Source organism: Salvelinus alpinus, chromosome 4, assembly GCF_045679555.1.
Source record: "Salvelinus alpinus chromosome 4, SLU_Salpinus.1, whole genome shotgun sequence".
NCBI lineage: Eukaryota > Metazoa > Chordata > Actinopteri > Salmoniformes > Salmonidae > Salvelinus > Salvelinus alpinus.
Window position 1 is genome coordinate 76750477 of NC_092089.1, and position 26407 is coordinate 76776883.

At 43.6% G+C, this 26407-nt stretch overlaps 1 long non-coding RNA gene across 1 annotated transcript in view; it reads left to right on the forward strand.

Annotated features, from left to right (window-relative positions):
• The first annotated feature begins 4040 nt into the window (after window positions 1–4040).
• The window catches only part of LOC139574467 (uncharacterized), a 436827-nt gene continuing 414460 nt past the window's right edge, over window positions 4041–26407 (forward strand). The window contains exon 1 of the long non-coding RNA XR_011674780.1: window positions 4041–4284. This is a non-coding gene — a long non-coding RNA (uncharacterized lncRNA). The remainder of the gene's footprint in view (window positions 4285–26407) is intronic.

Consider the following 26407-nt stretch of genomic DNA (forward strand, 5'->3'; position numbering starts at 1 on the left):
CAGGTTGCCAAACAACTTGTTTTCGTCCTCAGGCTTCTCTCTTTGTTGTCGCACGGCCGTCTCATTTCATTTCAACCATGGTTGTGCCAGGAGACTATGGCATTGAGTGAGTTGATTGTGGGCCTTTGTGTGCAGGGGTGCGTGCGTGGGTGTGTAATTTTGAATGTGGGTAGCTGTTGTAATTGTGTCGGATAGTGGGGCGTGTTGGAGGAGAGTGTGTGTGGAGTGTGTTGGAGTGGGTACATAATGGGAGCTAATCAGGATGGGGGTGTGTTGGGAGTAGACAGTGAATAACAGAAGCCAGATGAAGAGAGGGAGTTGGAGGAGAAATTGTGGGAGAGGGAACTATGTGTGTGTGTGTCTGCTTGTGTGTGTGTGCGAGAGTGAGACAGAACCCATCTGGCAAAGTCTATTTAGTCAGTAATTAAAAACGTTCTCCACTTCTCCAACCTCTGTGTAGTTAAAGGAAACATTATGAATATATTGTAGATAGAGATCTTTTGTTTCAGACTGTTGAAAGTAAATAAGGGAAGATGATGTGGGGAAATAGGTGTTTGGTCTCTGGGGCTATAGATTTCTATTAAACTCTATATCCAAGGACAAAGTTTGTGCTGTTTGATGAACATGTACGTTGTTGGTTTGTCATTCTGGCTCTCTTCTTGTATCAATTGGAGACAGCCTTGTAAAACTGACAGAATAAATGAAACAAAATACAGTACCAGTCAAATGTTTGGACACACCTACTCATTCAATAGATTCTCTTTATTTTGACTTTTTTCTACATTGTAGAATAATAGTGAAGACATTAAAACTATGAAATAACACATATGGAATCATGTAGTAACCAAAAAAGTGTTAAATAAATCAACATATATTTTATATTTGAGATTCTTCAAGTAGCCAACCTTTGCCTTGATGACAGCGTTGCACATTCTTGCCATTCTCTCAACCAGCTTCATGAGGTAGTCACCTGGAATGCATTTCAACTAACAGGTGTGTTTGTTAAAAGTTAATTTGTGGAATTTCTTTCCTTCTTAATGTGTTTGAGCAAATCAGTTGTGTTGTGACTAGATAGGGTTGGTATACAGAAGATTGCCATATATGGTAAAAGACCAAATCCATTTTATGGCTAGAACAGCTCAAATAAGCAAAAAGAAACTACAGTCCATCATTACTTTAAGACATGAAGGTCAGTTAATCCGCAAAAACAATCAAGAGCTATGATGAAACTGGCTCTAATGAGGACCACCACAGGAAAGGACAACCCAGAGTTGCCTCTGCTGCAGAGGATAAGTTCATTACCAGCCTCAAAAATTGCAGCCCAAATAAAGTAACAGACACATCTCAACATCAACTGTTCAGAGGAGACTGCGTGAATCAGGCCTTCATGGTCGAATTGCTGTAAAGAAACCACTACTAAAGGACACTAATGGACATTAGACCGGTGGAAATCTATCCTTTGGTCTGATGAGTCCAAATTTGAGATCTTTGGTTCCAACTGCCGTGTCTTTTTTTGAGACGCAGAGCAGGTGAACGGATGATCTCCGCATGTGTGGTTCCCACAATGAAGCATGGAGGAGGAGGTGTGATGGTATGGGGGTGCTTTGCTGGTGACACTCTCAGTGATTTATTTAGAATTCAAGGCACACTTAACCAGCATGGCTACCACAGCATTCTGCAGCGATAAGCCATCCCATCTAGTTTGCTTTTAGTGGGACTATCATTTGTTATTCAACCAAAAAATTACCCAACACTCCTCCAGGCTGTGTAAGGGCTATTTGACCAAGAAGGAGAGTGATGGAGTGCTGCATCAGATGACGTGGCCTCCACAATCACCCGACCTCAACCCAATTGAGATGGTTTGGGATGAGTTGGACTGCAGAGTGAAGGAAAAGCAGCCAGGAAGTGCTCAGCATATGTGGGAACTCCTTTAAGACTGTTGGAAAAGCTTTCCAACGAAGGTGGTTGAAATAATGCCAAGAGTGTGTAAAGCTGTCATTAAGGCAAAGGGTGGCTACTTTGAAGAATCTCAAATATAAAATATATTTTGATTTGTTTAACACTTGTTATTTCATAGTCTTCACTGTTATTCTACAATGTAGAAAATAGTACAAATAAAGAAAAACCCTTGAATGAGTTTGTGTCCAAACTTTTGGCTGGTACTGTATATGAAGAGCTTACTCATTTTGTCAGCTTCTATGTCCTAACCTGATATGAGTCCCACATGTATTTTGACAGAATATTCTGCACCCGCAACCGTTGTTTCCTATGCAACATGTAGACCTTTGAATATCAGTGCCAACTACTGCACACGAACCATGCACGCGGACACATTTTAACAGGGTCATTCAATATGAACCCAATGCAATTCAGTTTTGCTCTTATTTGGGTACAAGGCCTGATGTATTCAGAAAGACACTGCATAGATCTACTACCTATTTTCCAAATTGAGTGTGTACTCCCCACCACATGGAGTCACTGTTTCCCAGTAAATATTGTCTGGGTGAGTGATCTCTCCCTCTCCCAGCAGGCCTTATCATGAAGCACCAGACATCCACATTACTCTGCAGAGCAATGGCCAGTTATGTGTGTAAAGCCTGGGCTCTAGCATTGTCGACTGTGTTCAATAGGCATACTGTGGGCAATATAATGGGATGTCTGGGAGCCGTTCATGCTAAATTTGATTAAGATGGCAGCACTGGCACTGAGAGCTGAGGAGAGTGGAGATGTCACGTCCTTTCACCAGGTTCTGTCTGAAGGCCTAATAGAGAAGGAATGTAGTCATGGAATGTAAAAATAGGCTACAAAGAAAAGGTATACTGGCTACAAGGCTACAATTCAGGTGCTTCCCAGTTCAGGTTTATGTGGCGAAATAAACGACAAAGGCAGTACGTCTATTATACACAGAGCTTTACTTGATGTGTAGTCTATATGAGACTGACGTTAAAATGTTTCAATCGAGTAGCTGGTTTTGGTCTGGGTGCAGAGATGACTTGATATATTTTAATGTATAATATTTAATTGTTATGGCAAAGCTTCAATACTGCTCCCACAATGGTATTACAACAACAAAATCATAATAATTTCCACCATCACTCCCACCTTTACCCTCCTCATCATTGATAATATCCTCAAAGCTAGTATCATCTGGTCCATTTGTCTGAAGGTACTGACAACAAGAAGAGAGCAGGCTGATTAATTCCCATTCTCCCCACCCCGCTCTCTGACTGAAGTGCACTGTGGTCCCTCTGTGACAAAGCACCTGAAAATGTGCTGAGATAAGACAGGAAGCCAGGGGGCGGGGCAAAAGCAGATGAACAAACCCATCCTCATATAGCATCCATATTACTTACAGCCAGGAACTGTGGACTCTCTCTCTCTTTCTCTCTCCCCTTCTCTCTCCCATCCCTTTCTCTCTCACCCCTCCCTCTCAGATTTACCGTCTGGGTGACCACAGCTCATATCCTTGCCAGTGCCTCAAAATACAAAAATATATAAATAAATAATATCAAATCTATGCCATTTGCTGCCTCCTGGAACCTGTCATCTGTCGGAGTGGCCTCATAATGTGTCTTGTCTTCCCTGAGACTTGCAGAATAAATTAGAAAGAAAGATTATGGCATCCATCTTCGGATCGTTGGCTTTTTCACGTGAGGATTTTTCACAGAGAGAATGAGAGACTGAGGCAGAACTTATTTTATTATCGATATGCACTGGTGGTGTACTGTGAATGTTATACTCAATAAATACTTAATATCAGTGTATTTTCCCTGACCATGTCAGTAAATCAAATAAAATGTATTTATATAGCCCTTCTTACATCAGCTGATATCTCAAAGTGCTGTACAGAAACCCAGCCTAAAACTCCAAACAGCAAGCAATGCAGGTGTAGAAGCACGGTGGCTAGGAAAAACTCCCTAGAAAGGCCAAAACCTAGGAAGAAACCTAGAGAGGAACCAGGCTATGAGGGGTGGCCAGTCCTCTTCTGGCTGTGCCGGGTGGAGATTATAACAGAACATGGACAAGATGTTCAAATGTTCATAAATGACCAGCATGGTCAAATAATAATAATCACAGTAGTTGTTGAGGGTGCAGCAAGTCAGCACCTCAGGAGTAAATGTCAGTTGGCTTTTCATAGCCAATCATTGAGAGTATCTCTACCGCTCCTGCTGTCTCTAGAGAGTTGAAAACAGCAGGTCTGGGACAGGTAGCACGTTCGGTGAACAGGTCAGGGTTCCATAGCAGCAGGCAGAACAGTTGAAACTGGAGCAGCAGCACGGCCAGGTGGACTGGGGACAGCAAGGAGTCATCATGCCAGGTAGTCCTGAGGCATGGTCCTAGGGCTCAGGTCCTCCGAGAGAGAGAAAGAAAGAGAGAAAGAGAGAATTAGAGAGAGCATACTTAAATTCACACAGGACACCGGATAAGACAGGAGAAGTACTCCAGATATAACAAACTGACCCTATCCTCCCGACACATAAACTACTGCAGCATAAATAGCCCTGGAGGCTGAGACAGGAGGAGTCAGGAGACACTGTGGCCCCATCCGATGATACCCCCGGCCAAACAAAAAGGATATAACCCCACCCACTTTGCCAAAGCACAGCCCCCACACCACTAGAGGGATATCTTCAACCACCAACTTACCATCCTGAGACAAGGCCGAGTATAGCCCACAAAGATCTCCGCCACGGCACAACCCAAGGGGGAGCGCCAACCCAGACAGGAAGATCACGTCAGTGACTCAACCCACTCAAGTGACGCACCCCTCCTAGGGACGGCATGAAAGAGCACCAGTAAGCCAGTGACTCAGCCCCTGTAATAGGGTTAGAGGCAGAGAATCCCAGTGGAGAGAGGGGAACCGGCCAGGCAGAGACAGCAAGGGCGGTTCGTGGCTCCAGAGCCTTTCCGTTCACCTTCACACTCCTGGGCCAGACTACACTCAATCATATGACCCACTGAAGAGATGAGTCTTCAGTAAAGACTTAAAAGTTGAGACCGAGTCTGCGTCTCTCACATGGGTAGGCAGACCATTCCATAAAAATGGAGCTCTATAGGAGAAAGCCCTGCCTCCAGCTGTTTGCTTAGAAATTCTAGGGATAATTAGGAGGACTGCATCTTGTGACCGTAGCGTACGTGTAGGTATGTACGGCAGGACCAAATCGGAAAGATAGGTAGGAGCAAGCCCATGTAATGCTTTGTAGGTTAGCAGTAAAACCTTGAAATCAGCCCTTGCCTTAACAGGAAGCCAGTGTAGGGAGGCTAGTAATATGATCATTTTTTTTGGTTCTAGTCAGGATTCTAGCAGCCGTATTTAGCATTAACTGAAGTTTATTTAGTGCTTTATCCGGGTAGCCGGAAAGTTGAGCATTGCAGTAGTCTAACCTAGAAGTTAGACTTCTAACATTTTTGCAATGTTACGTAGATGGAAAAAAGCTGTCCTTGAAACAGTCTTGATATGTTCGTCAAAAGAGAGATCAGGGTCCAGAGTAACGCCGAGGTCCTTCACAGTTTTATTTGAGACGACTGTACAACCATCAAGATTAATTGTCAGATTCAACAGAAGATCTCTTTGTTTCTTGGGACCTAGAATAAGCATCTCTGTTTTGTCAGAGTTTAAAGTAGAAAGTTTGCAGCCATCCACTTCCTTATGTCTGAAACACAGGCTTCTAGCGAGGGCAATTTTGGGGCTTCACCATGTTTCATTGAAATGTACAGCTGTGTGTCATCCGCATAGCAGTGAAAGTTAACATTATGTTTTCGAATGACATCCCCAAGAGGTAGAATATACAGTGAAAACAATAGTGGTCCCAAAACGGAACATTGAGGAACACTGAAATGTACAGTTGATTTGTCAGAGGACAAACCATTCACAGAGACAAACTGATATCTTTCCGACAGATAAGATCTAAACCAGGCCAGAACTTGTCCGTGGAGACCAATTTGGGTTTCCAATCTCTCCAAAAGAATGTGGTGATCGATGGTATCAAAGGCAGCACTAAGGTCTAGGAGCACGAGGACAGATGCAGAGCCTCGGTCTGATGCCATTAAAAGGTCAGTTACCACCTTCACAAGTGCAGTCTCAGTGCTATGATGGGGTCTAAAACCAGACTGAAGCATTTCGTATACATTGTTTGTCTTCAGGAAGGCAGTGAGTTGCTGCGCAACAGCTTTTTCTAACATTTTTGAGAGGACTGGAAGATTCGATATAGGCCGATAGTAAAACCTGAATTTTTTTTACATTGATCAACACCTAAGCAGAGAACGTACCTCAACCTGCCCTGCAACAATGATTTGAATGGTTCTGTTCTTGAAATAGCATAGCTGTTTACTTTTTCATGGCAGAAGTCGGTAAGACATGCCTAAGCAATACAACAGCCTTCCGAATCCAATCCAGTTCATCTTCTATGTGCAAAGTATTGGCAAACATAGTGATGATAAAAGTCAATGACTAGCCTATATTTTCAATTTGTCACTTTTACAGTCAACCTCCCCCTTGCTCCTCATGTATTCTGATGCAACTGCCTCAGCTAGCAGATGGACAGGCCTGAATACAATGACTAGATGCAGTTGCATCAGATAGCAGATGGACAGGCCTGAATACAATGACTAGATGCAGTTGCCTCAGATAGCAGATGGACAGGCCTGAATACAATAACTAGATGCAGCTGCCTCAGATAGTCTTCATTGCCTATTAAGGCTTGACTGTGTTCCAGGAGTTACTGTGTCCCCCACCTCTGTCCTCTATTTGGTCACTTCACAAGAAGGATGACAGCCCCCACATGACCCTGCCAAGCACTGGCTAACATATTAAAGTGCCAGTTTCCCGGACTGGAGATTCTCCATTGAGCATGCTTTGCATTCCATGAGTAGATTTAGGACCGGGAAACTGGTCCTATATGTTTAACTTGTTTGGAACACTTGACTCATAAAGTCTATGCTGAATATTCCGTTACTTCTTTAGGGGCAAAAATAAGCTCAATCATACTCTGAGAAAAGGACATACTTTATAATATGCTCAGTGTTGAAGTCAATATTTTTGGTCAATAATACTTGCGTACACAGTTCAAATGAGGAGAGCACCAGCTGTTCCGGACAACTGTGTGATCACGCTCTCCGTAGCCGATGTGAGCGAGACCTTTGAACAGATCAACATTAACAAAGCCGCAGGACCAGACGGATTACCAGGATGTGTACTCAGAGCATGCGTGTACCAGCTGGCAAGTGTCTTCACTGACATTTTCAACCTCTCCCTCACCGAGTCTGGTGGTCTGCTTGAAACATGTAGGTATTACATAGTCCATGGGCCCAAGAAAGCGAAGGTAACCTGCCAATATTACTTCCGCCCGTAGCACTCACGTCGGTAGCCATGAAGTGCTTGAAAGGCTGGTCATGGCTCACATCAACACCATCATTCCGGAAACTCTAGACCCACCGCAATTCGCATACCTCCCCAACAGCTCCACAGATGACTCAATCGCACTCCACACTGCCCTTTCCCACCTGGACAAAAGGAACCACCTACAGTGCCCTCCACTAATATTGGCAGCCTTGATAAATATGAGAAAAATATACACTGCTCAAAAAAATAAAGGGAACACTAAAATAACACATCCTAGATCTGAATGAATTAAATATTCTTATTAAATACTTTTTTCTTTACATAGTTGAATGTGCTGACAACAAAATCACACAAAAATTATCAATGGAAATCAAATTTATCAACCCATGGAGGTCTGGATTTGGAGTCACACTCAAAATTAAAGTGGAAAACCACACTACAGGCTGATCCAACTTTGATGTAATGTCCTTAAAACAAGTCAAAATGAGGCTCAGTAGTGTGTGTGGCCTCCACGTGCCTGTATGATCTCCCTACAACGCCTGGGCATGCTCCTGATGAGGTGGCGGATGGTCTCCTGAGGCATCTCCTCCCAGACCTGGACTAAAGCATCCGCCAACTCCTGGACAGTCTGTGGTGCAACGTGGCGTTGGTGGATGGAGCGAGACATGATGTCCCAGATGTGCTCAATTGGATTCAGGTCTGGGGAACGGGCGGGCCAGTCCATAGCATCAATGCTTTCCTCTTGCAGGAACTGCTGACACACTCCAGCCACATGAGGTCTAGCATTGTCTTGCATTAGGAGGAACCCAGGGCCAACCGCACCAGCATATGGTCTCACAGGGGGTCTGAGGATCTCATCCCGGTACCTAATGGCAGTCAGGCTACCTCTGGCGAGCACATGGAGGGCTGTGCGGCCCCCCAAAGAAATGCCACCCCACACCATGACTGACCCACCGCCAAACCGGTCATGCTGGAGGATGTTTCAGGCAGCAGAACGTTCTCCACGGCGTCTCCAGACTCTGTCACATCTGTCACGTGCTCAGTGTGAACCTGCTTTCATCTGTGAAGAGCACAAGGGCGCCAGTGGCGAATTTGCCAATCTTGGTGTTCTCTGGCAAATGCCAAACGTCCTGCACGGTGTTGGGCTGTAAGCACAACCCCACCTGGGGACGTCGGGCCCTCATACCACCCTCATGGAGTCTGTTTCTGACCGTTTGAGCAGACACATGCACATTTGTGGCCTGCTGGAGGTCATTTTGCAGGGCTCTGGCAGTGCTCCTCCTGCTCCTCCTTGCTCAAAGGCGGAGGTAGCGGTCCTGCTGCTGGGTTGTTGCCCTCCTACGGCCTCCTCCACGTCTCTTGATGTACTGGCCTGTCTCCTGGTAGAGCCTCCATGCTCTGGACACTACGCTGACAGACACAGCAAACCTTCTTGCCACAGCTCGCATTGATGTGCCATCCTGGATGAGCTGCACTACCTGAGCTACTTGTGTGGGTTGTAGACTCCGTCTCATGCTACCACTAGAGTGAAAGCACCGCCAGCATTCAAAAGTGACCAAAACATCAGCCAGGAAGCATAGGAACTGAGAAGTGGTCTGTGGTCACCACCTGCAGAACCACTCCTTTATTGGGGGTGTCTTGCTAATTGCCTATAATTTCCACCTGTTGTCTATTCCATTTGTACAACAGGATGTGAAATTTATTGTCAATCAGTGTTGCTTCCTAAGTGGACAGTTTGATTTCACAGAAGTGTGATTGACTTGGAGTTACATTGTGTTGTTTAAGTTTTCCCTTTATTTTTTGGAGCAGTGTATATATAAATAAATATGAGAATAATATGCTGTTTATCCTCTTGGTCTTTCATTCAAAATATTTACAAAAATCAAACCTTTAATTGTAAAATGATTGAAACGTGTGCCACAATTATTGGCACCCCGAGAAATTCTTATAAGTAAAATTTAACTGAAGTATATTCCCATTCATATTTTACATGTTTAAGTTCACTTGAGTGATTAGGAACACTTAAGTGGTAAACCATGACTTTCTGTTTCACTGGGGTATGAATATGTGACACACAGGCCAAGTTCCCATCGTCACCAAAATAGATATTTGTGAAAATAAACACCAGAGGTGGGTTTGGCATAAACAGAAAGATAGCCATGCAGAAAAGTACCTCATCCCCGCTGTGGAGTATGGTGGGGGTTCTTTGATGTTGTGGGGCTGTTTTTCTTCCAAAGGCCCTGGTCAACTTGTCCATGGTATCATGGACTCTATCAAGTACCAGCAGATATTAAATCAAAACCTGACGGCTTCTGCTAAGAAGCTTAATATTTTTTCAACTTGAAATTTGATGACTTTTCCTAGAGTGACCCCAACATTAAAAAAGTGAAACATCGCCTTAAGTGAAAGCTGTACACCATCAGGGTACAAATATTGTTTTAGGATTATTTTTGACCCGGCAGTTATAAAATAATTTACACACCACAAAAAAAAAACACACACACACACACACACACACACACACACACACACACACACACACACACACACACACACACACACACACACACACACACACACACACACACACACACACACACACACACACACACACACACACACACACACACACACACACACACACACACACACACACACACACTCGCACACAAAATGAGATATTGAGATTGTGTGCTACTGATTTAAAACTTTCTTGTGCATGTGCAGCATCTCCCCTCCACGACCCCACACATGACTCAGTTCACAGACAAAATAAACACCATTTCAGACAAAATAAACATTTCTTGAAAGCATTGTTTACTATTGGGGAATGCAGTCAGAGGCCATGAAGGTGCTGCAGATGACAGTCCCCCCAGTTCTCTCTTTGCTGAAGCCATGAGTGCACGTTTCAGTGCCCAACAGGTCATAGATCTGATTTTTTTCAGATGTCCAGGAGGAACAAGAGAACAATGATTTAGAAGAGGAGGAGGTATCTGAAGAAGAAGATGGGGAAGAATACAACCCAGAGCACGATGCATCAACTTCAGATGAAGAAGAAATCCCCCAAGCTGAAAGAGAGACATGTTTGTCAAACAGCAAAATAACATGGTCCTTGTCACCATTTGACAACCAGGGATGGCAGCACAAAATGTCATAAGACATGCAGTTGCCCATGCCCAGGACGTCGCCTCAACAGTCTACATGTTCATCACACCAGCCATTGCAAAATCATCCTAGAGATGACAAATTTGAAGGGTTTCTGTAAATATGGAGACAACTGGAAAAAGATGGATGAGATTGACCTGCCGTACATATTGGTCCTGCCATACATACGTACGATATGGTCACAAGACGCAGGCCTACTTATAGTCCCTAGAATTTCTAAGCAAATAGCTGGAGGCAGGGCTTTCTTCTACAGAGCTCTGCCTATCCATGTGAGAGACGTAGACTCGGTCTCAAATTTTAAGTCTTTATTGAAGACTCGTCTCTTCAGTAGGTCCTATGATTGTGCAGTCTGGCCCAGGGGTGTGAAGGTGAACAGAGAGGCACTGGAGCGACGAACCGCCATTGCTGTCTCTGCCTGATTCTCTGCCTCTAACCCTATTACAGGGGCTGAGTCACTGGCTTACTGGTGCTGTTCCATGCCGTCCCTAGGAGGGGTGCGTCACTTGAGTGGGTTGAGTCAATGACGTGATCTTCCTGTCTGGGTTGGCGCCCCCCCCTTGGGTTGTGTCGTGGCGGAGATCTTTGTGGACTATGCTCGGCCTTGTCTCAGAATGGTAAGTTGGTGGTTGAAAATGTCCCTCTAGTGGTGTGGGGGCTGTGCTTTGGCAAAGTGGGTGGGGTTATATCCTGCCTGTTTGGCCCTGTCTGGGGGTATCATCGGATGGGGCCACAGTGTCTCCTGACCCCTCCCGTCTCAGCCTCCAGGGCTATTTATGCTGCAGTAGTTTGTGTCGGGGGGCTAGGGTCAGTTTGTTATATCTGGAGTACTTCCCCTGTCTTATCCGGTGTCCTGTGTGAATTTAAGTATGCTCTCTCTAATTCTCTCTTTCTCTCTTTCTTTCTTTCTTTCTTTCTTTCTCTCTCTCGGAGGACCTGAGCCCGAGGACCATGCCTCAGGATTACCTGGCATGATGACTCCTTGCTGTCCCCAGTCTACCTGGCCATGCTGCTGCTCCAGTTTCAACTGTTCTGCCTGCGGCTATGGAACCCTGACCTGTTCACCGGACGTGCTACCTGTCCCAGACCTGCTGCTTTCAACTCTTTAGAGACAGCAGGAGCGGTAGAGATACTCTCAATGATTGGCTATGAAAAGCCAACTGACATTTACTCCTGAGGTGCTGACTTGTTGCACCCTCGACAACTACTGTGATTATTATTATTTGACCATGCTGGTCATTTATGAACATTTGAACATCTTGGCCATGTTCTGTTATAATCTCCACCCGGCACAGCCAGAAGAGGACTGGCCACCCCTCATAGCCTGGTTCCTCTCTAGGTTTCTTCCTAGGTTTTGGCATTTCTAGGGAGCTTTTCCTAGCCACCGTGCTTCTACACCTGCATTGCTTGCTGTTTGGAGTTTTAGGCTGGGTTTCTGTACAGCACTTTGAGATATCAGCTGATGTAAGAAGGGCTATATAAATACATTTTATTTGATTTGATTATGGAACGAGTTGCAGCTGGTAGGGATCTGCTCTGACTCCAGCACACCTGTCTCCAACGACAAAATTACACAGAGAGGGAGAGAGAGTGAGTGTTCAGGTGGAGTATCTGCAGGTCAAGAAGACACCGGATGAACACCAAAGGGCATAGCAGGAGCAGATGTGACACATTGCTTAAAGAACAACATAAGCAAACACGTTTGGTGTTCGCCAAAAGGCATGTGGGAGACTCCCCAAACATATGGAAGAAGGTATTCTGGTCAGATGAGACTAAAATTTAGCTTTTTGGCCATCCTGTTTGGCGCAAACCCAACTTCTCTCATCACCCCGAGAATTCCATCCCCAAAGTGAAGCATGGTGGTGGCAGCATCATGCTGTAGGGATGTTTTTATCAGCAGGGACTGGGAAACTGGTCAGAATTGAAGGAATGATGGATGGCGCTAAATACAGGGAAATTCTTGAGGGAAACCTGTTTCCGTCTTCCAGAGATTTGAGACTGGGACGGAGGTTCACCTTCCAGCAGGACAATGACCCTAAGCATACTGCTAAAGCAACACTCAAGTGGTTTATGGGGAAACATTTAAATGTCTTGGAATGGCCTAGTCAAAGCCCAGACCTCAATCCAATTGAGAATCTGTGGTATGATTTAAAGATTGCTGTACACCAGCGGAACCCATCCAACTTGAAGGAGCTGGAACAGTTTTGCCTTGTGACTTGCAGCTGTAATTGCTGCAAAAGCTGTTTCTACAAAGTACGCTCAAGTTTTCAGTTTTTTGTCTTATTTCTTGTTTGTTTCACAAGAAAAAATATTTTACATGGTACAAATTGGTAGGCATGTTGTGTAAATCAAATGATACAATCTATTTTAATTCCAGGTTGTAAGGCAACAAAATAGGAAAAAATCCAAGGGGAGTGAATACTTTTGCAAGTCACTGTATTTGAGAAAGATATTTTTTAAATAATTTATTATTTTACTTTATTAAAGGTTTGATTTTTGTGAATATTTTGAATGAAAGACCACGAGGATAAACAATAATAAAAAAAAAAATTCATAGCCCGTTTTGCTCATATTTACCAAGTTGGAGGGCACTGTACATGAGAATGCTGTTAATTAACTACAGCTTAGCGTTCAACACCACAGAGCTCATTACTAAGCTAAGGACCCTGGGACTAAACACCTCCCTCTGCAGCTGGATCCTGGACTTCCTGACGTGCCACCCCCAGGTGGTAAGGGTGGGCAACAACACATCTGCCACGCTGATCCTCAACATGGGGGCCCCTCAGTGGTGCGTGCTTAGACCCCTCCTGTACTCCCTGTTCAACCACGACTGCATGGCCAAGCACGACTCCAACGCCATCATTAAGATTGATGACGACACAACGGTGGTAGGCCTGATCACCGACAACAATGAGACAGCCTATAGGGAGGAGGTCAGAGACCTGGCAGTGTGGTGCAATGGCAACAACCTCTCCCTCAATGTGAGCAAGACAAAGGAGATGATTGTGGACTACAGGAAAAGGAGGGCCCCCTACATTCACATCGACGGGGCTGTAGTGGAGCGGGTCGAGAGTTTCAAGTTCCTTGGTGTCCACATCACCAACAAACTATCATGGTCCAAACACAGGAAGGCATAGTCACTTTACCCCTACCTACATTTACAATTTACCTCGACTAACCTGTACCCCTGCACATTGACTTGATACCGGTACCCCCTGTATATAGCCTCATTATTGTTATTTTATTGTGTTATTTAATTTTTTTGTTTAGTTTTTTAATTTCTTATTTAGTAAATATTTTCTTAACTCTATTTTCTTAAAACTGTATTGTTTGTTAAGGGCTTGTAAGTAAGCATTTCACGGTAAGGTCTACACCTATTCACAAATAAAATTAGGTTGGATAAATATACACTTGAATCTTAAATTGAATCTTTAGAATTGTTTTAATAACATTTACTACACTTGTCCTAACTGATTATCACGCATTATGTTATGTTTCAATATGATAATCTGTCACGTTTTGTTCATTTCTCATGGGGCAACACAGTTCTAAGGATACAGTACTGTGTCAGAGACTTTAAGTTTTGGAAATATTCTGTGGAAAAAGTCCACTGATTGTCACGGTAGCGATGTACACTGCGAGTCGGGAAGCAAGTTCAGGAAGTAAAAACATTTAATTAATTAATTAAACAAGCACGTAACACAACTAGCGCACCGGCATGAAACAGATACAATGACGACTGGGGAAGGAACCAAATGGAGTGACAATTATAGTGCAGGTAATCAAGGAGGTGATCGAGTCCAGGTGAGTGTCATAATGCACAATTATGCATTATGATGGTGACAGGTGTGCGCCATGACGAGCAGACTGTTGACCCAGAGGCCGGAGTGGGAGCACACGTGACAGTACCCACTCCCATATGTGCGGCTCCAGTCACAGGAAGCGACCAAAATGACGATCCTGGGGATCAGGAGCGGACAGGTCACCTCTGCCGAGGCGCAGGACACCTGATGATCCAGCTGAGGCGTGGGAGCATGGCGACCTAGAGCGCCGGAGAGAGAGCATACTGTACGTGACAGTACCCCCTCCCCGGAGAGTTCGGCTCCAGCGGCAGGATGCCAACCACAGGGATGATCCCGGGGATGAGGGGCGGAAACCTGATGAACCGGCTGAGGCATGAGAGCCTGATGAGCCGGCTGAGACCTCCCCAGTTGCCTCGGCCGAGGCACGAGAACCCATCGAACCCACCGAGGCATGGAAATCCGACAAACCTCTGGCCCAGACACCCGGACCGGACCCGACATTGCCTCCAAAACAAAACAAAAAAAACTTCCCGGTACATCCCGTTGGTGAGTCGTCATTCTACGCAATTCCGCGTTACTATGGTGTGTGCCATGACAAGCAGACTGGTAACCTAGAGGCCGTAGAGGGAGCACACGTGACATTCACCTTTAAAAATAGGCCTACACCAGAAGGCAAGCACAATACAATTATTACGTTTTTAAGCATATTTGTTGAAATGTTAAATACATGAGTTTCTGGGTTAGGAATAGAAAGCAATTGATAAGACTTCAAAAGCTTCACATAATGAATATTCAACATGTCATTTTATTCAAGGATGAGCTTAAAACAGAGTGTACTTATAGAGTGTACATACAGAGTGTACATAGCGTCAATGCCATGATTTCATACTTCAAAAGGCCCACTTCCAAATGGTCAATAATTTGTGACGGTATTAACTGTGGCATAACTTACAGTATGTCAATTAAATTCTATCCACATTTGACACCAGGGGAAAAGAGGTATAAAGTAATTTAGGGGGAGGTACTGTGTATACGTGTTGACTAGCTAGGTACACCTGTTTCAAAACTGAATTATGTTTAGGTGCACGAGGCTTGCCAATTTTCCATGCTCTTTGAAATGTTTAAATGTCTAAACTCAAGTTTAGGATGTGAATATCATCCTCCTGTCCTTCATTACCTAAAGTACAGCAAAAGTTTAATCTTCACAATGCTCCCCTTCTAGTTGAACTTCTGCTATTACTCAGTACAATGAAAAAAGTTCAGAAGAAAATAATTGATCAGTTGTCATCAAGCAGACTAATCCTGTCTTTCAGCCATCAATCTTCAGTGTGTGCTTTTTTATCTAGCCCTGCACTTCAATCAGGCTTCTGCCTGGAATCCTTCAAAGATATCATCTGGATGCTCCCAGAGAAAGAGAAATGAGGAGGAGGAGGAGGAGCTACGAAAGCCCCGTGACATGGCTGGCGTCTCAGGAGAGTTGATGCCGAGTCCAAGCCGTCATCATTGTTTGAAATTCTGTTGTAACACCAGGTTTTTTAAAAGCTCCTCTGAGTTACAGGTCAACTGCCCCTTAGAACCAACTTCTCTGGTTTTAAACATTCAGAAACATTCATTCTAGTGTCAAAATGACTACAAAGTTTAATAGGATCATTTTGGTCATAAAGTCAGTCTCGTCCAAAACAGAGTTTTGTAAGTGAGTTTGTCACGGCTTACTGGAGGGTTGGGTATGGATTACTTACATGCCCACTTACGCCAATGATGCCCAATTACCCAGAGACAACACGTTGTGGTCCTCCCCCGGCTTCCATTTGTTTTTAAGTCTGCATATGAGTGCAAATAGGAGTGAAAATGGGCTTTCATAAAGTTTGTTCAAACTTCCAATGCATTTGAACAATATTACCAGATAGGCAGGAATGGATTCTGCTGCCTCAACTATCAAACCACTGGTGTTGGTGAGTACCTTAGCTAAGTAGATAGCTGGTATGAGCTAGCTAGTAGCTACCTTTAGTTATACATTATTTGATAATTCATTTGGGGTTGGGTTAAATTCGGAAGAGACATTTAGGTTGAATGCATTCAGTTGTGCAACTCACGAGGTATCCCCTTTACCTTTCTCAACTTGCAGTTGTATTTACATGAGGTGTCGAAACGTTGAAACTAAGTTGCAGGTTAATTTCGTAGCAAGGTGTTGTAGAACGAGTGTCTTATGAAAAACATTCCAGACACTGTCTCTTGCTAACTTGCCATAACTGATTTGACAGAAATATCAGCTAGATAGGAAAGCCAGCTGCAGCTATCACCAAGCTATGGTAACTAGCTGCTCTCAGCTTGGCTAAACACAAGGTCAGTGCAGGCTTTAGCCTACACATAGAACTGAATTAGCTGACCATCTTGAGATGGCCAGTCAGTGCGACAGTGCGACACAAACAATAGAGTTACACATGGGATAAACAAACGTACAGTCAATAACACAATAGAAAAGTCTATATACAGTGTGTGCAAATGTAGTAAGATTAGGGACTTAAGAAAATAAACAGGCCATAGTGTGAAATAATTACAATTTAGCAATTAAACACTGGAGTGATAGATGTGCAAAGATGAATGTGCAAGTAGAGATACTGGGGTGCAAAGGAGCAAAACAATTACAACATGGGGATGAGGTAGTTGGGTGGGCTATTTACAGATGGGCTATGTACAGGTGCAATGATCGGTAAGCTGCTCTGACAGCTGATGCTGATATAAGTCTCCAGCTTCAGTGATTTTTGCAATTCGTTCCAGTCATTGGCTGCAGAGAACTGGAAGGAAAGGCGGCCAAAGAGGAGTTGGCTTTGGGGGTGACCTGTGAAATATACCTGCTGGAGCGCGTGCTACGGGTGGGTGTTGCTATGGTGACCAGTGAGCTGAGATAAGGCGGGACTTTACCTAGCAAAGACTTATAGATGACCTGGAGCCAATGGGTTTGGCGACGAATATGAAGCGAGGGCCAGCCAACGAAAGCATACAGGTCGCAGTGGTGGGTAGTATATGGGGCTTTAGTGACAAAACGGATGGCACTATGATAGACTACATCCAATTTGCTGAGTAGAGTGTTGGAGGCTATTTTGTAAATAACATCGCCGAAGTCGAGGATCGGTAGGATAGTCAGTTTTACGAGGGTATGTTTGGCAGCATGAGTGAAGGAGGCTTTGTTGCAAAATAGGAAGCCGATTTATAGATTTAATTTTGGAGTGGAGATGCTTAATGTGAGTCTGGAAGCAGAGTTTACGGTCTAACCAGACACCTAGGTATTTGTAGTTGTCCACATATTCTAAGTCAGAACCGTCCAGAGTAGTGATGCTAGACGGGCGGGTGGGTGCGGGCAGCGATCGGTTGAAGAGCATGTATGTAGTTTTGCTCCCATTTAAGAGAAGTTGGAGGCCACGGAAGGAGTGTTGTATGGCATTGAAGCTCGTCTGGAAGTTTGTTAACACAGTGTCCAAAGATGGGCCAGAAATATACAGAATGGTGTCGTCTGCATAGAGGTGGATCAGAGAATCACCAGCAGCAAGAGGGACATCATTGATGTATGCAGAGAAAAGAGTCGGCCCGAGATTTGTACCCTGTGGCATCCCCATAGAGACTGCCAGAGGTCCGGACAACAGTCCCTTCGATTTGACACACTGTACTATATCTAGGAAGTAGTTGGTGAACCAGGCGAGGCAGTCATTTGAGAAACCAAGGCTGTTGAGTCTGCCGATAAGAATGCGGTGATTGACAGAGTCAAAAACCTTGAACAGGTCGATGAATACGGCTGCACAGTACTGTCTTTTATCGATGGCGGTTATGATATTGTTTAGGACCTTGAGTGTGGCTGAGGTGCCACCATGACCAGCTCGAAAACCAGATTGCATAAGAGAAGGGTATGTTTGGCAGCATGAGTGAAGGAGGCTTTGTTGCAAAATAGGAAGCTGATTTATAGATTTAATTTTGGAGTGGAGATGCTTAATGTGAGTGTGAGAAGGTACGATGGTATTCGAAATGGTCGGTGATCTGTTTGTTAACTTGGCTTTCAGAAGACTTTAGAAAGGCAGGGTAGGATAGATATAGGTCTGTAACAGTTTGGGTCTAGAGTGTCTTCCCCTTTGAAGAGGGGGAGGACTGCGGCAGCATTCCAATCTTTAGGGATCTCAGACAATACGAAAGAGAGGTTGAACAGGCTAGTAATAGGGGTTGCAACAATTGCGGCGGAAAATTTTAGAAAGAGAGGGTCCAGATTGTCTAGCCCAGCTGATTTGTAGGGGTACAGATTTTGCAGCTCTTTCAGAACATCAGCTGTCTGGATTTGGGTGAAGGAGAAATGGGGGGGCTTGGGCAAGTTACTGTGGGGGGTGCAGAGATGTTGACCGGGGTGGGGTAGCCAGGTGGAAATCATGGCCAGCCATAGAAAAATTGAGGGAATGGCAAAGTCTTGTTTGCCTTCAGTGAGGGAGTTCTACTAACCTGAGTGCACCGGTCAATGGCCCTTGATGTGAACGGGATAAAGTGGTGAGGGAGGAGCACCCTTTCAAATTGAACAGTAATCTGTGCCGCTCTGTCATGTTGGCACAACAAGGCAGGATGTTGCATTGTTCAGAAACATTCATCTCTTTTCCGTAAAATATGTTAAATTTTTTGAACTAGTTTTCTTGGCAAGGCAGATTAGGGTTTTTATCAAAAGCAATCACTTTTGCATGTGAAAACAGAATCCAAAACAAGTCCAATCACTTTTCACCCCGTCAAACTCCTCCTACTGGGGTAACCCGGGCCAGAAAATCAAATCCCCTCAGTCATGGCCGCTAGCATTTCTTATTGAGCATTGATGTGTAAAGCAGGTTGAGAGCTTCAAGTTCCTTGGCGTCCACATCACCAACAAACTAACATGGTCCAAGCACACCAAGACAGTTGTGAAGAGGGCACGACAAAACCTATTCCCCCTCAGGAGACTGAAAAGATTTGGCATGTGTCCTCAGATCCGCAAGGCACTACAGAGGGTAGTGCGTACGGCCCAGTACATCACTGGAGCAAAGCTTCCTGCCATCCAGGACCTCTATACCAGGCGGTGTCAGAGGGAGGCCCTAACAATTGTCAAAGACTCCAGCCACCCTAGTCATAGACTGTTCTACCTGCTACCTGCAGGGCAAGCGATACCGGAGCGCCACGTCCAGGTCCAAGAGGCTTCTTAACAGCTTCTACTCCCAAGGCTTAATACTCCTGAACATCTAATCAAATGGCTACCCAGAGTATTTGCATTGCCCCTCCCCCCCTCTTTTACGCTGCTGCTACTCTCTGTTATTATCTATACATAGTCACTTTAATAACTCTACCTACATGTACATATTACCTCGACACCGATGCCCCCGCACATTGACTCTCTACCGGTACTTCCTGTATATATTGTTATTTACTGCTGCTCTTTAATTATTTGTTATTCTTGTCTCTTACTTTTAGTTTTTTTTTCTTCTTAAAACTGCATTGTTGGTTAAGGGCTTGCAAGTAAGCATTTTACTGTAAGGTCTGTTGTATTCGGAACATGTGACAAATAAAATGTGATTTGATTTGACAAACAAGGCCAACTCAGTAAGTGATGTCACCCTTTAATGTATGGAACTGTTTTTAGACTATTGTTAAACGTTTTCGAATGTGCCCTTGTGTGGAGATTGTGAAATGGCTGCAGAAATCACAGAACGGGCCTTTAAGTCTAGCTGGGGTTTACAATGTGTGACATGGTAGGAGGTCATGATCGTACTGACATCCAGAATGACCTGGAACTGAATCTTTTTGTCTGTCAATAGGTTTGCTTGTATTGAGCAATAGTTACCAGTATAAACTCTTAAATCAATGCCATGTACATGATTGTGTAGCCTACAGTATGTGCACTCGATGCAAACACTGTTCCTATAACTTGCCAACAGGCTGGTATTGCTTGATACATTGAATGATAACATTTTGCTGCAGCGCAGTTGGCAGTGTGGAAAAAAAAGCCTTCTTTCCCATTTCCAACTACAAAACAGAGAGGGGGAATAGGAAGAGAGTGGGCGGGAATTGCTTAGCTTGAAACAAGAGTACTACCCTCAAAGAAAAAGCGCCTTTTAGAGCCAACTTCACTGTTTGCGGCCATCACTCCCAATAACAGATCTACCCCTCCCACTCTCGCTCTCTCTTTGTCTCTCTCTGTCGCTCTCTGTGTCTCTCACTCTCTCTCTCTCTTTCACACAGCAGTCCTTCTTTGAATGATGGTAAGAGCTGAAACAGTTTGGAGATCACAAAACAGTAAAGTTGCTTTTATCAGAGTCCCTGCAGCACACAGCTCAACAGCAGCAGGCTGCAACAGATGGAGAACATGTCAAAACTACCCAGGGATTAAACAATAACGATGATGACAATATGTTTTTTAAAAGTATTTTGGTCAGCACCATACAGTATATTGTGATAGGAGTTCAATAAATTATTCAAGGCGTTGACAGCCATTTGGCTCTAGCACTGGGGAGATCATTTAAGTGTGGGTGATAACTTAGATTTGTAAACAAACAAATTGTCTCATTATGGTTTGGTATGGGCAGAGAGGATTGTCATTCCCAAATGTTTTGGTGCTATGACTTATAATAACGATTAAATTATTTCCAAAGTTTGAATAGCCTATTCTTCTCGATAGTAATAAAGAGTAGAATAAACTATGAATGTACCCTTTGACATTGTAATAATTAAATAATTTTAGTAATAGTCAGTTCACCAAACAACTTTTAACACTTATCTTTAAACTACTGTGTATTGATGCTTTAAAATTCATTATCAAATATAATGCCATATGAAGGGTGGCAAAAGTGCTGTCCACATTTGGCAAAGCATCAGATGTAAGGACCTATTGTACCACCCTCTGTGTAGTATGAGTTTGCTTATAAAATATAAAAATGTACCCCTTACTCTGGACCCTAATCTCACTTTTGATGAACATATCAAGAATATTTCAAGGACAGCTTTTTTCCATCTTCGTAACATTGAAAAAAATATAGCATTTTTTGTCCAAAAATTATGCAGAAAAGCTAATCCATGCTTTGTCACTTTTATAGATTAGACTACTGCAATGCTGTACTTTCCATCTACTCAGATAAATCACTAAATCAACTTCAGTTAGTGCTAAAAACAGCTGCTAGAATCTTGACTAGAACCCCAAAAATGTATCATATTTCACATATTTCTCCCTTCTATGCTGGCTTCCTGTTAAGGCAAGGGCTGATTTCAAGGTTTTACTGCTAACCTACAAAACATTACATGGGCTTGCTCCTACCTATCTCTCTGATTTGGTCCTGCCGTACATACCTACACGTACGCTACGGTCACAAGACGCAGGCCTCCTTATTGTCCCTAGAATTTCTAAGCAAACAGCTGGAGGCAGGGCTTTCTCCTACAGAGCTCCATTTGCGAGAGATGCAGACTCGGTCTCGACCTTTAAGTCTATACTGAAGACTCATCTCTTCGGTAGGTCCTATGATTGAGTGCAGTCTTGCCCAGGGGTGTGAAGGTGAACGGAAAGGCACTGGAGCGACGAACTACCCTTGCTGTCTCTGCCTGGTCGGTTCCCCTCTCTACGCTGGGATTCTCTGCCTCTAACCCTATTACAGGGGCTGAGTCACTGGCTTACTAGTGCTATTCCATTCCGTCCCTAGGAGAGGTGCGTCACTTGAGTGGGTTGAGTCACTGACATGGTCTTCCTGTCTGGGTTGGCGCCCCCTCGGGTTCGTGCCATGGGGGAGATCTTTGTGGGCTATACTCAGACCTGTCTCAGGGTAGTAATTTGGTGGTTTGAAGATATCCCTCTCGTGGTGTGGGGGGTGGGATTATATCTTGCCTGGTTGGCCCTGTCTGGGGGTATTGTTGGACGGGGCCACAGTTTCTACCGACCCCTCCTGTCTCAGCCTCCAGTATTTATGATGCAATCGTTTATGTGTTGGGGGGCTAGAGTCAGTCTGTTATATCTGGAGTATTTCTCCGGTCTTATATGGTGTCCTGTGTAAATTGAAGTATGCTCCCTCTAATTCTCTCCCTCCCCTCCCAGAGGACTTGAGCCCTGGGTCCATGCCTCAGGACTACTTGGCCTGATTACTCCTTACTGTAAACAGTCCACCTGGTCGTGCTGCTGCTCCAGTTTCAAATGTTCTGCCTGCGGCTATGGAACCCTGACCTGTTCATCGGACGTGCTACCTTGTCCCAGACCTGTTGTTTTCGACTCTCTCTCGCTACCGCACCTGCTGTCTCTAACTCTGAATGATCGGCTATGAAAAGCCAACTGACATTTATTCCTGAGGTGCTGACCTGTTGCACCCTCTACAACCACTGGGATTATTATTATTTATCCCTGCTTGTCATCTATGAACGTTTGAACATCTTGGCCGTGTACTGTTATATTCTCCACCCAGAGACACCCAGAAGAGGACTGGCCACCTCTCAGAGCCTGTTTCCTCTCTCGGTTTCTTCCTAGGTTCCTGCCTTTTTAGGGAGTTTTTCCTAGCCACCGTGCTTCTACATCTGCATTGCTTGCTGTTTTGGGGTTTAGGCTGGGTTTCTGTATAGCACTTTGTGACATTGGCTGATGTAAAAAGAGCTTTATAAATAAATACATTTGATTGATTAAAGTTAATTTATTAAATGATTCAGTCATCGACAGGTTAATTTCCCTAAATCATGATTTGATTAGCCGAGTCAGTGCGAGGACTTATCTTCAACTCACTGAGGGTCACAAAACAACTTCTCAACAAATTGATCACTTAAAAGTATACCTGAAGAATGAAATGTTCTTCTCCATTATTCAAGGTCAATTCATGATTAAGAAAATATTAATTTCAATCAGTGGTTGTACTTCCTGACAAGTTACTTCATCACCTAAATCACTAGCATATAATTAATCCTTGAAGTTGGTAGTCGAGTGTGAAGTTGGGATACTTGGATGCCTGGAAGATTAGTTGCTATGTTCTAATGAGTTACACCTGAGTAGGTTTTCCGTTAAGGTAGTCTGCATTGGTTTGGTGTGTATTAAATCTCTGTCACAGGAATCTGCTGAGGGGAGAACGGCTCATTATATTGGCTGGAATGGAGTGAAAGGAATCCTATCAAACACATGGAAATTATGTGATGAGTTTGATTACCATTCCATTAATTCCGTTCCAGCCATTGTAATGAGCCCGTCCTCCCCAAATAAGGTGCCACCAACCTCCTGTGATCTGTCTATCCATTGATGTCTAGTGTGGCCAGAAAGAAGTGGAAGGAACTCTGACATGAGAACATTATTCTTATCAAGGGTTATTTTCATTTAGTTTGCCGTTTCCAACTGACCCCTTGTGGGAACAGCTTTAGAGTTTATCCCGTTGATTATTTTTGTGGTTATATTAAAATTGAAGATGATGCTGATTCTCCACATTTGGCTCACAATCCCCTTGTAAGGTCATTCTCTATTCAACACATTGAAATTGTAATCAGTGGCTGCTATACAATTGGCTTGATACCCTCTAAAAAAAATCACATTATCTCAATAGAAATATTCAGGTGTGACAGGCCTTAGTTTCTTGCAATTTCAGAGTGGTATACAACAATATACGTACGGCCATATAAGAAATGATTGAGCAGTCCACCAGCAACTCCAACCTCAACTCCAATCTTTTGCAATCCTCTGAGGTAGGCTCTCTATTTCTTGCTGCAGTAAACATAAATCAACAATATGTACTGTAAGTAATTCAGATGCTAAATTCAATGTCGATTAAACGGATTCTTCCGGATTTTGGCAATGAGGCCCTTTATCTACTTCCCCAGAGTCAGATGAACTCGTGGATACCATTTTTATGTGTCAGAGAGGAAGAGGTGAAGCGGGAGGATTTACTCTAACCAAAATCTGTCCACGTGTGATAAGCCCTTTTTTTTGTATGGAGGTTATTTGATCGAATTAAAGTTTCGTAATGTTTAGGTTGTTACAAATATACTGATATAAGTGGATGCACGTGATATTCTGGCAGCTTTGGGAAAATTACTTAGTTAAGCCTGTTGTTCACACACGTATCTGCCCTCTCATTGGCTAGAATGGTCCGGCCTGATTTCAATCATTTGAGGACGTCTTCCCATTGTTAGAGAGGTCACTTGGCTATCTTGACAATATAATAGATCATCTCTGTCTGCGTTCAGTTTGAACGAAGTTGTTAACTTGCGTTACCGTAATTGCCAACTAGTGTTAGCACAATGACTGGATGTCTATGGGAACAGCTGTTACTGTAGACTTTCATTTCATTGCGCGAACACTAGTTTGAGATAGCATTGGCTCGCGAAACTAACTTTCTTCATACTAGACACAGAAATAAAAAATGGTATCCACGACTTCATCTGACTCTGGGGAAGTAGATAAAGGGCTTCATTGACACAATCCCACACCTTTAAAGAGGAACTGCACCCACTGATTTGGCCTCATTTTTTGGCTTGCTCCTCAAGAAACGCTGGCAGCCATGACAGAAGCCAAACGTGAGTTGGCTTGGGGGTGTGGTTTGTTGTGGGTGTTTCTTGGGTGTGTCCTTGCCACCACCAAGACACACCCATCTGCCAGAACCTTGCCTGCAGCGGTTTCCCCCCACTCAATCACAACTAGCAAACCTCCTGCAGGTTGAGTTCAATAAGTACAGGCAGATGTTTGGTGAGATGCCGGAGGAAGCTTTGAATAGGTCAGTAGCCTACAGAGTAATATAAGAATGCAATTGCTGAATTTATGTATGTATTCTAAACTTTTGATAACTTTAAAATGTAGTAACAGGTCCATGTTGAATAAACAACCCTTTACAAAATACCATAGAAGCAGTGTTCTGCTAATATAACAATGTGCAAATATTACACTTGTCTTTCACCTTCCATTGTCATTCCCAGCTGATACAGATACTGTGCCTATCTGCATTTTGTCTGGTCGTAATGGGGCTACATTGGCAAACATGTCAGAGTTGTCATACCTTCCTGTATGCTGTCCCGTATACAACAGGAGATCCCTGATCCTGCAGAAGAATAGACAGGGTTTCTCCCTCCACATATTGACTGATACCATTCAATTCAATAATTAAAAAATACAATACAAGTAAAAATGTAATGCCGAGTGCCAGGTCTCCCTCCATTTAGAGACATGAGTATCAAGCACTTCTGTCAGTCTGGACTTCATCACATCATCTTGCAAGTATCTATGTGCTTATGCCATACATGTTTCTGTAAACACATATAGTGTACACACAGTGAGTGTCTGTGTCCGAATACCCATACTAGCGTACTACATACTTAAACTTCAGAAAGTAGTCACACACACCCATTTACTTTTTCCACATTTTGTTGTCTTACAGCCTGAATTTAAAATGGATTACATTTCAATGTTTTTGTCACTGGCCTACACAATACCCCATAATGTCAAACTAATTCAAAATAAAAATCTGAAATAACAAAATTCAACCCCTTTGTTATGGCAATACTAAATAAGTTTGGGAGTAAAAATGAGAGATATTTCACCAGGAGGCCAATGTTGACTTTAAAACAGTTACAGAGTTGAATGGCTGTGATAGGAGAAAACTGAAGATGGATCAACAACATTGTAGTTATTCCATACCTAAATGACAGAGTGAAAAGAAGCAAGCCTGTACAGAATAAACATATTCTTAAACATGCATCCTGTTTGCAACAAGGCACTAAAGTAATACTGCAAAAAATGTGGCAAAGCAATTCACTTTTGTCTTGAATACAAAGTGCTATGTTTGGGGCAAATCCAATACAACACATTATTGAGTACAACTTTCCATAATTGTAAGCATAGTGGTGGATGCATCATGTCATGGGTATGCTTGTAATTGTTAAGGACTGGGGAGTTTTTCAGGATAAAAATAAAAACTGAATGGAGCTAAGCACAGGCAAACCTGGTTCAGTCTGCTTTCCACCAGACACTGGTAGATAAATTCACCTTTCAGCAGGACAATAACATAAAACACAAGGTCAAATCTACACTGGAGTTGCTAATCAAGAAGACAGTGAATGTTCCTGAGTGGCCGAGTTACAGTTTTGACATAAATCTTCTTGAAAATCT